Genomic DNA, 14,882 nt, shown 5'->3' with positions numbered 1-14,882 from the left:
CACACCACCCTGAACGCGCCCGATCTCGTCTGATCTCGGAAGCCAAGCTGGGTCGGGCCTGGTCAGTACTTGGATGGGAGACTTCCTGGGAATACCAGGTGCCGTAAGCTTTTGCATTTCAACACACAAATGACAGTTTAAATAGTGAAACGGATCTGAGGCACTCTTTAAGCTCATTTTCCAATAGGATGGTTAGTGAGTCTTGCGCAAAGAGCTCTTCCACTCATGTAGTAATGTCAAATTCTTCAAGCGTTACATCAATATCACTGTACATGCACAGAGCACCTGTAGATGTTTTTGTGCAAACACTCACAATTGTTTATGACGTGAATATTGCTGCATTAAGTATGCATTATAACTGTGCTGTCATGGGCAGCTATTAAAAATAAAAGTAGAAACTAATCAATATGCTTCACTCTAAATTGTTTTTTAAATCCCAATAAATGGGTTACAGTATCTACATGAACCCCGTTGTCGAGGAAGCCTCTCACTTACGGCCATACCAGCCTGTTCTCATCTGATCTCTGAAGGTAACCAGGGGCGGTCCTGCATAGTCGCGTCACCTTCACCTTGCTCCATGTTAGAAACTCCATGATATCGTGTTCCCTGCTCAGGGTAGCACACTGATGCGCATTTATTCAGTATTCTTCGGGGCCGCAGTCGGCAGCCAATAAGAGTTAAAACTCGTTGCACAAGAGTGTCAGGTTGACACTGTGCCCGCTGCACGCTACAAGGTTAACGAGTTCCTCACTATTGAGCCCAGACGGACTAGCCGTAGACATTCTCTACATTTACAGAATAAATAAGTTTGTGTATTTCCTAAATATTTCGTTCCTGCTGTTCTTTTGTTTTGTTTTGCACAAAAGGGAAATGCAATCAGGAGCGTTGTCATGAAGCTTTTCCTCAAGCTGCCTCCACTGAGTGAGCAGCGGCGCCCTCTGCAGTTTGTGTGTGGGAGTGCAAAAGCTTACAGCACCTGGTATTCCCAGGCGGTCTCCCATCCAAGTACTGACCAGGCCCGACCCTGCTTAGCTTCCGAGATCAGACGAGATCGGGCGTGTTCAGGGTGGTATGGCCGTAAGCGAGGGAAACCCGCTATAAAAGACCTTTTATACTTGGCAAATGTCACGCACTTTAAAATATAGGATTGTACTAAGCTTCACATGTTACAGCGAAAACATGCAAACCTTTGTTGTGAACTGCAGCTTCAACACTGAGCTGCAAAAATGCTTTTCCCGCGGTAACGTCACCATAATAACACATGTTACTTTCTCACAGCACAGTGTTAAAGTGACACAGAGCACACAGTGTGTTAGGACCATTTGGAAGTCCAACATTTTTGTGCTTTGGACAATTCAACTTATATACAGGACATAAAAACCTAAGCATGACTGCGTCATCACAGCATGTATAAAGAGGCTGTTTGTCAAGCAGTCCCTCGCTTACGGCCACACCACCCTGAACGCGCCCGATCTCGTCTGATCTCGGAAGCCAAGCTGGGTCGGGCCTGGTCAGTACTTGGATGGGAGACTTCCTGGGAATACCAGGTGCCGTAAGCTTTTGCATTTCAACACACAAATTACAGTTTAAATAGTGAAACGGATCTGAGGCACTCTTTAAGCTCATTTTCCAATAGGATGGTTAGTGAGTCTTGCGCAAAGAGCTCTTCCACTCATGTAGTAATGTCAAATTCTTCAAGCGTTACATCAGTATCACTGTACATGCACAGAGCACCTGTAGATGTTTTTGTGCAAACACTCACAATTGTTTATGACGTGAATATTGCTGCATTAAGTATGCATGCATTATAACTGTGCTGTCATGGGCAGCTATTAAAAATAAAAGTAGAAACTAATCAATATGCTTCACTCTAAATTGTTTTTTAAATCCCAATAAATGGGTTACAGTATCTACATGAACCCCGTTGTCGAGGAAGCCTCTCACTTACGGCCATACCAGCCTGTTCTCATCTGATCTCTGAAGGTAACCAGGGGCGGTCCTGCATAGTCGCGTCACCTTCACCTTGCTCCATGTTAGAAACTCCATGATATCGTGTTCCCTGCTCAGGGTAGCACACTGATGCGCATTTATTCAGTATTCTTCGGGGCCGCAGTCGGCAGCCAATAAGAGTTAAAACTCGTTGCACAAGAGTGTCAGGTTGACACTGTGCCCGCTGCACGCTACAAGGTTAACGAGTTCCTCACTATTGAGCCCAGACGGACTAGCCGTAGACATTCTCTACATTTACAGAATAAATAAGTTTGTGTATTTCCTAAATATTTCGTTCCTGCTGTTCTTTTGTTTTGTTTTGCACAAAAGGGAAATGCAATCAGGAGCGTTGTCATGAAGCTTTTCCTCAAGCTGCCTCCACTGAGTGAGCAGCGGCGCCCTCTGCAGTTTGTGTGTGGGAGTGCAAAAGCTTACAGCACCTGGTATTCCCAGGCGGTCTCCCATCCAAGTACTGACCAGGCCCGACCCTGCTTAGCTTCCGAGATCAGACGAGATCGGGCGTGTTCAGGGTGGTATGGCCGTAAGCGAGGGAAACCCGCTATAAAAGACCTTTTATACTTGGCAAATGTCACGCACTTTAAAATATAGGATTGTACTAAGCTTCACATGTTACAGCGAAAACATGCAAACCTTTGTTGTGAACTGCAGCTTCAACACTGAGCTGCAAAAATGCTTTTCCCGCGGTAACGTCACCATAATAACACATGTTACTTTCTCACAGCACAGTGTTAAAGTGACACAGAGCACACAGTGTGTTAGGACCATTTGGAAGTCCAACATTTTTGTGCTTTGGACAATTCAACTTATATACAGGACATAAAAACCTAAGCATGACTGCGTCATCACAGCATGTATAAAGAGGCTGTTTGTCAAGCAGTCCCTCGCTTACGGCCACACCACCCTGAACGCGCCCGATCTCGTCTGATCTCGGAAGCCAAGCTGGGTCGGGCCTGGTCAGTACTTGGATGGGAGACTTCCTGGGAATACCAGGTGCCGTAAGCTTTTGCATTTCAACACACAAATTACAGTTTAAATAGTGAAACGGATCTGAGGCACTCTTTAAGCTCATTTTCCAATAGGATGGTTAGTGAGTCTTGCGCAAAGAGCTCTTCCACTCATGTAGTAATGTCAAATTCTTCAAGCGTTACATCAGTATCACTGTACATGCACAGAGCACCTGTAGATGTTTTTGTGCAAACACTCACAATTGTTTATGACGTGAATATTGCTGCATTAAGTATGCATGCATTATAACTGTGCTGTCATGGGCAGCTATTAAAAATAAAAGTAGAAACTAATCAATATGCTTCACTCTAAATTGTTTTTTAAATCCCAATAAATGGGTTACAGTATCTACATGAACCCCGTTGTCGAGGAAGCCTCTCACTTACGGCCATACCAGCCTGTTCTCATCTGATCTCTGAAGGTAACCAGGGGCGGTCCTGCATAGTCGCGTCACCTTCACCTTGCTCCATGTTAGAAACTCCATGATATCGTGTTCCCTGCTCAGGGTAGCACACTGATGCGCATTTATTCAGTATTCTTCGGGGCCGCAGTCGGCAGCCAATAAGAGTTAAAACTCGTTGCACAAGAGTGTCAGGTTGACACTGTGCCCGCTGCACGCTACAAGGTTAACGAGTTCCTCACTATTGAGCCCAGACGGACTAGCCGTAGACATTCTCTACATTTACAGAATAAATAAGTTTGTGTATTTCCTAAATATTTCGTTCCTGCTGTTCTTTTGTTTTGTTTTGCACAAAAGGGAAATGCAATCAGGAGCGTTGTCATGAAGCTTTTCCTCAAGCTGCCTCCACTGAGTGAGCAGCGGCGCCCTCTGCAGTTTGTGTGTGGGAGTGCAAAAGCTTACAGCACCTGGTATTCCCAGGCGGTCTCCCATCCAAGTACTGACCAGGCCCGACCCTGCTTAGCTTCCGAGATCAGACGAGATCGGGCGTGTTCAGGGTGGTGTGGCCGTAAGCGAGGGAAACCCGCTATAAAAGACCTTTTATACTTGGCAAATGTCACGCACTTTAAAATATAGGATTGTACTAAGCTTCACATGTTACAGCGAAAACATGCAAACCTTTGTTGTGAACTGCAGCTTCAACACTGAGCTGCAAAAATGCTTTTCCCGCGGTAACGTCACCATAATAACACATGTTACTTTCTCACAGCACAGTGTTAAAGTGACACAGAGCACACAGTGTGTTAGGACCATTTGGAAGTCCAACATTTTTGTGCTTTGGACAATTCAACTTATATACAGGACATAAAAACCTAAGCATGACTGCGTCATCACAGCATGTATAAAGAGGCTGTTTGTCAAGCAGTCCCTCGCTTACGGCCACACCACCCTGAACGCGCCCGATCTCGTCTGATCTCGGAAGCCAAGCTGGGTCGGGCCTGGTCAGTACTTGGATGGGAGACTTCCTGGGAATACCAGGTGCCGTAAGCTTTTGCATTTCAACACACAAATGACAGTTTAAATAGTGAAACGGATCTGAGGCACTCTTTAAGCTCATTTTCCAATAGGATGGTTAGTGAGTCTTGCGCAAAGAGCTCTTCCACTCATGTAGTAATGTCAAATTCTTCAAGCGTTACATCAGTATCACTGTACATGCACAGAGCACCTGTAGATGTTTTTGTGCAAACACTCACAATTGTTTATGACGTGAATATTGCTGCATTAAGTATGCATGCATTATAACTGTGCTGTCATGGGCAGCTATTAAAAATAAAAGTAGAAACTAATCAATATGCTTCACTCTAAATTGTTTTTTAAATCCCAATAAATGGGTTACAGTATCTACATGAACCCCGTTGTCGAGGAAGCCTCTCACTTACGGCCATACCAGCCTGTTCTCATCTGATCTCTGAAGGTAACCAGGGGCGGTCCTGCATAGTCGCGTCACCTTCACCTTGCTCCATGTTAGAAACTCCATGATATCGTGTTCCCTGCTCAGGGTAGCACACTGATGCGCATTTATTCAGTATTCTTCGGGGCCGCAGTCGGCAGCCAATAAGAGTTAAAACTCGTTGCACAAGAGTGTCAGGTTGACACTGTGCCCGCTGCACGCTACAAGGTTAACGAGTTCCTCACTATTGAGCCCAGACGGACTAGCCGTAGACATTCTCTACATTTACAGAATAAATAAGTTTGTGTATTTCCTAAATATTTCGTTCCTGCTGTTCTTTTGTTTTGTTTTGCACAAAAGGGAAATGCAATCAGGAGCGTTGTCATGAAGCTTTTCCTCAAGCTGCCTCCACTGAGTGAGCAGCGGCGCCCTCTGCAGTTTGTGTGTGGGAGTGCAAAAGCTTACAGCACCTGGTATTCCCAGGCGGTCTCCCATCCAAGTACTGACCAGGCCCGACCCTGCTTAGCTTCCGAGATCAGACGAGATCGGGCGTGTTCAGGGTGGTGTGGCCGTAAGCGAGGGAAACCCGCTATAAAAGACCTTTTATACTTGGCAAATGTCACGCACTTTAAAATATAGGATTGTACTAAGCTTCACATGTTACAGCGAAAACATGCAAACCTTTGTTGTGAACTGCAGCTTCAACACTGAGCTGCAAAAATGCTTTTCCCGCGGTAACGTCACCATAATAACACATGTTACTTTCTCACAGCACAGTGTTAAAGTGACACAGAGCACACAGTGTGTTAGGACCATTTGGAAGTCCAACATTTTTGTGCTTTGGACAATTCAACTTATATACAGGACATAAAAACCTAAGCATGACTGCGTCATCACAGCATGTATAAAGAGGCTGTTTGTCAAGCAGTCCCTCGCTTACGGCCACACCACCCTGAACGCGCCCGATCTCGTCTGATCTCGGAAGCCAAGCTGGGTCGGGCCTGGTCAGTACTTGGATGGGAGACTTCCTGGGAATACCAGGTGCCGTAAGCTTTTGCATTTCAACACACAAATGACAGTTTAAATAGTGAAACGGATCTGAGGCACTCTTTAAGCTCATTTTCCAATAGGATGGTTAGTGAGTCTTGCGCAAAGAGCTCTTCCACTCATGTAGTAATGTCAAATTCTTCAAGCGTTACATCAATATCACTGTACATGCACAGAGCACCTGTAGATGTTTTTGTGCAAACACTCACAATTGTTTATGACGTGAATATTGCTGCATTAAGTATGCATTATAACTGTGCTGTCATGGGCAGCTATTAAAAATAAAAGTAGAAACTAATCAATATGCTTCACTCTAAATTGTTTTTTAAATCCCAATAAATGGGTTACAGTATCTACATGAACCCCGTTGTCGAGGAAGCCTCTCACTTACGGCCATACCAGCCTGTTCTCATCTGATCTCTGAAGGTAACCAGGGGCGGTCCTGCATAGTCGCGTCACCTTCACCTTGCTCCATGTTAGAAACTCCATGATATCGTGTTCCCTGCTCAGGGTAGCACACTGATGCGCATTTATTCAGTATTCTTCGGGGCCGCAGTCGGCAGCCAATAAGAGTTAAAACTCGTTGCACAAGAGTGTCAGGTTGACACTGTGCCCGCTGCACGCTACAAGGTTAACGAGTTCCTCACTATTGAGCCCAGACGGACTAGCCGTAGACATTCTCTACATTTACAGAATAAATAAGTTTGTGTATTTCCTAAATATTTCGTTCCTGCTGTTCTTTTGTTTTGCACAAAAGGGAAATGCAATCAGGAGCGTTGTCATGAAGCTTTTCCTCAAGCTGCCTCCACTGAGTGAGCAGCGGCGCCCTCTGCAGTTTGTGTGTGGGAGTGCAAAAGCTTACAGCACCTGGTATTCCCAGGCGGTCTCCCATCCAAGTACTGACCAGGCCCGACCCTGCTTAGCTTCCGAGATCAGACGAGATCGGGCGTGTTCAGGGTGGTATGGCCGTAAGCGAGGGAAACCCGCTATAAAAGACCTTTTATACTTGGCAAATGTCACGCACTTTAAAATATAGGATTGTACTAAGCTTCACATGTTACAGCGAAAACATGCAAACCTTTGTTGTGAACTGCAGCTTCAACACTGAGCTGCAAAAATGCTTTTCCCGCGGTAACGTCACCATAATAACACATGTTACTTTCTCACAGCACAGTGTTAAAGTGACACAGAGCACACAGTGTGTTAGGACCATTTGGAAGTCCAACATTTTTGTGCTTTGGACAATTCAACTTATATACAGGACATAAAAACCTAAGCATGACTGCGTCATCACAGCATGTATAAAGAGGCTGTTTGTCAAGCAGTCCCTCGCTTACGGCCACACCACCCTGAACGCGCCCGATCTCGTCTGATCTCGGAAGCCAAGCTGGGTCGGGCCTGGTCAGTACTTGGATGGGAGACTTCCTGGGAATACCAGGTGCCGTAAGCTTTTGCATTTCAACACACAAATGACAGTTTAAATAGTGAAACGGATCTGAGGCACTCTTTAAGCTCATTTTCCAATAGGATGGTTAGTGAGTCTTGCGCAAAGAGCTCTTCCACTCATGTAGTAATGTCAAATTCTTCAAGCGTTACATCAGTATCACTGTACATGCACAGAGCACCTGTAGATGTTTTTGTGCAAACACTCACAATTGTTTATGACGTGAATATTGCTGCATTAAGTATGCATGCATTATAACTGTGCTGTCATGGGCAGCTATTAAAAATAAAAGTAGAAACTAATCAATATGCTTCACTCTAAATTGTTTTTTAAATCCCAATAAATGGGTTACAGTATCTACATGAACCCCGTTGTCGAGGAAGCCTCTCACTTACGGCCATACCAGCCTGTTCTCATCTGATCTCTGAAGGTAACCAGGGGCGGTCCTGCATAGTCGCGTCACCTTCACCTTGCTCCATGTTAGAAACTCCATGATATCGTGTTCCCTGCTCAGGGTAGCACACTGATGCGCATTTATTCAGTATTCTTCGGGGCCGCAGTCGGCAGCCAATAAGAGTTAAAACTCGTTGCACAAGAGTGTCAGGTTGACACTGTGCCCGCTGCACGCTACAAGGTTAACGAGTTCCTCACTATTGAGCCCAGACGGACTAGCCGTAGACATTCTCTACATTTACAGAATAAATAAGTTTGTGTATTTCCTAAATATTTCGTTCCTGCTGTTCTTTTGTTTTGTTTTGCACAAAAGGGAAATGCAATCAGGAGCGTTGTCATGAAGCTTTTCCTCAAGCTGCCTCCACTGAGTGAGCAGCGGCGCCCTCTGCAGTTTGTGTGTGGGAGTGCAAAAGCTTACAGCACCTGGTATTCCCAGGCGGTCTCCCATCCTAGTACTGACCAGGCCCGACCCTGCTTAGCTTCCGAGATCAGACGAGATCGGGCGTGTTCAGGGTGGTGTGGCCGTAAGCGAGGGAAACCCGCTATAAAAGACCTTTTATACTTGGCAAATGTCACGCACTTTAAAATATAGGATTGTACTAAGCTTCACATGTTACAGCGAAAACATGCAAACCTTTGTTGTGAACTGCAGCTTCAACACTGAGCTGCAAAAATGCTTTTCCCGCGGTAACGTCACCATAATAACACATGTTACTTTCTCACAGCACAGTGTTAAAGTGACACAGAGCACACAGTGTGTTAGGACCATTTGGAAGTCCAACATTTTTGTGCTTTGGACAATTCAACTTATATACAGGACATAAAAACCTAAGCATGACTGCGTCATCACAGCATGTATAAAGAGGCTGTTTGTCAAGCAGTCCCTCGCTTACGGCCACACCACCCTGAACGCGCCCGATCTCGTCTGATCTCGGAAGCCAAGCTGGGTCGGGCCTGGTCAGTACTTGGATGGGAGACTTCCTGGGAATACCAGGTGCCGTAAGCTTTTGCATTTCAACACACAAATGACAGTTTAAATAGTGAAACGGATCTGAGGCACTCTTTAAGCTCATTTTCCAATAGGATGGTTAGTGAGTCTTGCGCAAAGAGCTCTTCCACTCATGTAGTAATGTCAAATTCTTCAAGCGTTACATCAATATCACTGTACATGCACAGAGCACCTGTAGATGTTTTTGTGCAAACACTCACAATTGTTTATGACGTGAATATTGCTGCATTAAGTATGCATTATAACTGTGCTGTCATGGGCAGCTATTAAAAATAAAAGTAGAAACTAATCAATATGCTTCACTCTAAATTGTTTTTTAAATCCCAATAAATGGGTTACAGTATCTACATGAACCCCGTTGTCGAGGAAGCCTCTCACTTACGGCCATACCAGCCTGTTCTCATCTGATCTCTGAAGGTAACCAGGGGCGGTCCTGCATAGTCGCGTCACCTTCACCTTGCTCCATGTTAGAAACTCCATGATATCGTGTTCCCTGCTCAGGGTAGCACACTGATGCGCATTTATTCAGTATTCTTCGGGGCCGCAGTCGGCAGCCAATAAGAGTTAAAACTCGTTGCACAAGAGTGTCAGGTTGACACTGTGCCCGCTGCACGCTACAAGGTTAACGAGTTCCTCACTATTGAGCCCAGACGGACTAGCCGTAGACATTCTCTACATTTACAGAATAAATAAGTTTGTGTATTTCCTAAATATTTCGTTCCTGCTGTTCTTTTGTTTTGCACAAAAGGGAAATGCAATCAGGAGCGTTGTCATGAAGCTTTTCCTCAAGCTGCCTCCACTGAGTGAGCAGCGGCGCCCTCTGCAGTTTGTGTGTGGGAGTGCAAAAGCTTACAGCACCTGGTATTCCCAGGCGGTCTCCCATCCAAGTACTGACCAGGCCCGACCCTGCTTAGCTTCCGAGATCAGACGAGATCGGGCGTGTTCAGGGTGGTATGGCCGTAAGCGAGGGAAACCCGCTATAAAAGACCTTTTATACTTGGCAAATGTCACGCACTTTAAAATATAGGATTGTACTAAGCTTCACATGTTACAGCGAAAACATGCAAACCTTTGTTGTGAACTGCAGCTTCAACACTGAGCTGCAAAAATGCTTTTCCCGCGGTAACGTCACCATAATAACACATGTTACTTTCTCACAGCACAGTGTTAAAGTGACACAGAGCACACAGTGTGTTAGGACCATTTGGAAGTCCAACATTTTTGTGCTTTGGACAATTCAACTTATATACAGGACATAAAAACCTAAGCATGACTGCGTCATCACAGCATGTATAAAGAGGCTGTTTGTCAAGCAGTCCCTCGCTTACGGCCACACCACCCTGAACGCGCCCGATCTCGTCTGATCTCGGAAGCCAAGCTGGGTCGGGCCTGGTCAGTACTTGGATGGGAGACTTCCTGGGAATACCAGGTGCCGTAAGCTTTTGCATTTCAACACACAAATGACAGTTTAAATAGTGAAACGGATCTGAGGCACTCTTTAAGCTCATTTTCCAATAGGATGGTTAGTGAGTCTTGCGCAAAGAGCTCTTCCACTCATGTAGTAATGTCAAATTCTTCAAGCGTTACATCAGTATCACTGTACATGCACAGAGCACCTGTAGATGTTTTTGTGCAAACACTCACAATTGTTTATGACGTGAATATTGCTGCATTAAGTATGCATGCATTATAACTGTGCTGTCATGGGCAGCTATTAAAAATAAAAGTAGAAACTAATCAATATGCTTCACTCTAAATTGTTTTTTAAATCCCAATAAATGGGTTACAGTATCTACATGAACCCCGTTGTCGAGGAAGCCTCTCACTTACGGCCATACCAGCCTGTTCTCATCTGATCTCTGAAGGTAACCAGGGGCGGTCCTGCATAGTCGCGTCACCTTCACCTTGCTCCATGTTAGAAACTCCATGATATCGTGTTCCCTGCTCAGGGTAGCACACTGATGCGCATTTATTCAGTATTCTTCGGGGCCGCAGTCGGCAGCCAATAAGAGTTAAAACTCGTTGCACAAGAGTGTCAGGTTGACACTGTGCCCGCTGCACGCTACAAGGTTAACGAGTTCCTCACTATTGAGCCCAGACGGACTAGCCGTAGACATTCTCTACATTTACAGAATAAATAAGTTTGTGTATTTCCTAAATATTTCGTTCCTGCTGTTCTTTTGTTTTGTTTTGCACAAAAGGGAAATGCAATCAGGAGCGTTGTCATGAAGCTTTTCCTCAAGCTGCCTCCACTGAGTGAGCAGCGGCGCCCTCTGCAGTTTGTGTGTGGGAGTGCAAAAGCTTACAGCACCTGATATTCCCAGGCGGTCTCCCATCCAAGTACTGACCAGGCCCGACCCTGCTTAGCTTCCGAGATCAGACGAGATCGGGCGTGTTCAGGGTGGTGTGGCCGTAAGCGAGGGAAACCCGCTATAAAAGACCTTTTATACTTGGCAAATGTCACGCACTTTAAAATATAGGATTGTACTAAGCTTCACATGTTACAGCGAAAACATGCAAACCTTTGTTGTGAACTGCAGCTTCAACACTGAGCTGCAAAAATGCTTTTCCCGCGGTAACGTCACCATAATAACACATGTTACTTTCTCACAGCACAGTGTTAAAGTGACACAGAGCACACAGTGTGTTAGGACCATTTGGAAGTCCAACATTTTTGTGCTTTGGACAATTCAACTTATATACAGGACATAAAAACCTAAGCATGACTGCGTCATCACAGCATGTATAAAGAGGCTGTTTGTCAAGCAGTCCCTCGCTTACGGCCACACCACCCTGAACGCGCCCGATCTCGTCTGATCTCGGAAGCCAAGCTGGGTCGGGCCTGGTCAGTACTTGGATGGGAGACTTCCTGGGAATACCAGGTGCCGTAAGCTTTTGCATTTCAACACACAAATTACAGTTTAAATAGTGAAACGGATCTGAGGCACTCTTTAAGCTCATTTTCCAATAGGATGGTTAGTGAGTCTTGCGCAAAGAGCTCTTCCACTCATGTAGTAATGTCAAATTCTTCAAGCGTTACATCAGTATCACTGTACATGCACAGAGCACCTGTAGATGTTTTTGTGCAAACACTCACAATTGTTTATGACGTGAATATTGCTGCATTAAGTATGCATGCATTATAACTGTGCTGTCATGGGCAGCTATTAAAAATAAAAGTAGAAACTAATCAATATGCTTCACTCTAAATTGTTTTTTAAATCCCAATAAATGGGTTACAGTATCTACATGAACCCCGTTGTCGAGGAAGCCTCTCACTTACGGCCATACCAGCCTGTTCTCATCTGATCTCTGAAGGTAACCAGGGGCGGTCCTGCATAGTCGCATCACCTTCACCTTGCTCCATGTTAGAAACTCCATGATATCGTGTTCCCTGCTCAGGGTAGCACACTGATGCGCATTTATTCAGTATTCTTCGGGGCCGCAGTCGGCAGCCAATAAGAGTTAAAACTCGTTGCACAAGAGTGTCAGGTTGACACTGTGCCCGCTGCACGCTACAAGGTTAACGAGTTCCTCACTATTGAGCCCAGACGGACTAGCCGTAGACATTCTCTACATTTACAGAATAAATAAGTTTGTGTATTTCCTAAATATTTCGTTCCTGCTGTTCTTTTGTTTTGTTTTGCACAAAAGGGAAATGCAATCAGGAGCGTTGTCATGAAGCTTTTCCTCAAGCTGCCTCCACTGAGTGAGCAGCGGCGCCCTCTGCAGTTTGTGTGTGGGAGTGCAAAAGCTTACAGCACCTGGTATTCCCAGGCGGTCTCCCATCCAAGTACTGACCAGGCCCGACCCTGCTTAGCTTCCGAGATCAGACGAGATCGGGCGTGTTCAGGGTGGTATGGCCGTAAGCGAGGGAAACCCGCTATAAAAGACCTTTTATACTTGGCAAATGTCACGCACTTTAAAATATAGGATTGTACTAAGCTTCACATGTTACAGCGAAAACATGCAAACCTTTGTTGTGAACTGCAGCTTCAACACTGAGCTGCAAAAATGCTTTTCCCGCGGTAACGTCACCATAATAACACATGTTACTTTCTCACAGCACAGTGTTAAAGTGACACAGAGCACACAGTGTGTTAGGACCATTTGGAAGTCCAACATTTTTGTGCTTTGGACAATTCAACTTATATACAGGACATAAAAACCTAAGCATGACTGCGTCATCACAGCATGTATAAAGAGGCTGTTTGTCAAGCAGTCCCTCGCTTACGGCCACACCACCCTGAACGCGCCCGATCTCGTCTGATCTCGGAAGCCAAGCTGGGTCGGGCCTGGTCAGTACTTGGATGGGAGACTTCCTGGGAATACCAGGTGCCGTAAGCTTTTGCATTTCAACACACAAATGACAGTTTAAATAGTGAAACGGATCTGAGGCACTCTTTAAGCTCATTTTCCAATAGGATGGTTAGTGAGTCTTGCGCAAAGAGCTCTTCCACTCATGTAGTAATGTCAAATTCTTCAAGCGTTACATCAGTATCACTGTACATGCACAGAGCACCTGTAGATGTTTTTGTGCAAACACTCACAATTGTTTATGACGTGAATATTGCTGCATTAAGTATGCATGCATTATAACTGTGCTGTCATGGGCAGCTATTAAAAATAAAAGTAGAAACTAATCAATATGCTTCACTCTAAATTGTTTTTTAAATCCCAATAAATGGGTTACAGTATCTACATGAACCCCGTTGTCGAGGAAGCCTCTCACTTACGGCCATACCAGCCTGTTCTCATCTGATCTCTGAAGGTAACCAGGGGCGGTCCTGCATAGTCGCGTCACCTTCACCTTGCTCCATGTTAGAAACTCCATGATATCGTGTTCCCTGCTCAGGGTAGCACACTGATGCGCATTTATTCAGTATTCTTCGGGGCCGCAGTCGGCAGCCAATAAGAGTTAAAACTCGTTGCACAAGAGTGTCAGGTTGACACTGTGCCCGCTGCACGCTACAAGGTTAACGAGTTCCTCACTATTGAGCCCAGACGGACTAGCCGTAGACATTCTCTACATTTACAGAATAAATAAGTTTGTGTATTTCCTAAATATTTCGTTCCTGCTGTTCTTTTGTTTTGTTTTGCACAAAAGGGAAATGCAATCAGGAGCGTTGTCATGAAGCTTTTCCTCAAGCTGCCTCCACTGAGTGAGCAGCGGCGCCCTCTGCAGTTTGTGTGTGGGAGTGCAAAAGCTTACAGCACCTGGTATTCCCAGGCGGTCTCCCATCCAAGTACTGACCAGGCCCGACCCTGCTTAGCTTCCGAGATCAGACGAGATCGGGCGTGTTCAGGGTGGTATGGCCGTAAGCGAGGGAAACCCGCTATAAAAGACCTTTTATACTTGGCAAATGTCACGCACTTTAAAATATAGGATTGTACTAAGCTTCACATGTTACAGCGAAAACATGCAAACCTTTGTTGTGAACTGCAGCTTCAACACTGAGCTGCAAAAATGCTTTTCCCGCGGTAACGTCACCATAATAACACATGTTACTTTCTCACAGCACAGTGTTAAAGTGACACAGAGCACACAGTGTGTTAGGACCATTTGGAAGTCCAACATTTTTGTGCTTTGGACAATTCAACTTATATACAGGACATAAAAACCTAAGCATGACTGCGTCATCACAGCATGTATAAAGAGGCTGTTTGTCAAGCAGTCCCTCGCTTACGGCCACACCACCCTGAACGCGCCCGATCTCGTCTGATCTCGGAAGCCAAGCTGGGTCGGGCCTGGTCAGTACTTGGATGGGAGACTTCCTGGGAATACCAGGTGCCGTAAGCTTTTGCATTTCAACACACAAATGACAGTTTAAATAGTGAAACGGATCTGAGGCACTCTTTAAGCTCATTTTCCAATAGGATGGTTAGTGAGTCTTGCGCAAAGAGCTCTTCCACTCATGTAGTAATGTCAAATTCTTCAAGCGTTACATCAGTATCACTGTACATGCACAGAGCACCTGTAGATGTTTTTGTGCAAACACTCACAATTGTTTATGACGTGAATATTGCTGCATTAAGTATGCATGCATTATAACTGTGCTGTCAT

This window comes from Aulonocara stuartgranti (genome assembly GCF_965226115.1).
Source record: "Aulonocara stuartgranti genome assembly, chromosome: 23".
Lineage (NCBI taxonomy): Eukaryota > Metazoa > Chordata > Actinopteri > Cichliformes > Cichlidae > Aulonocara > Aulonocara stuartgranti.
Note: the sequence above shows the minus strand (reverse complement) of the source record.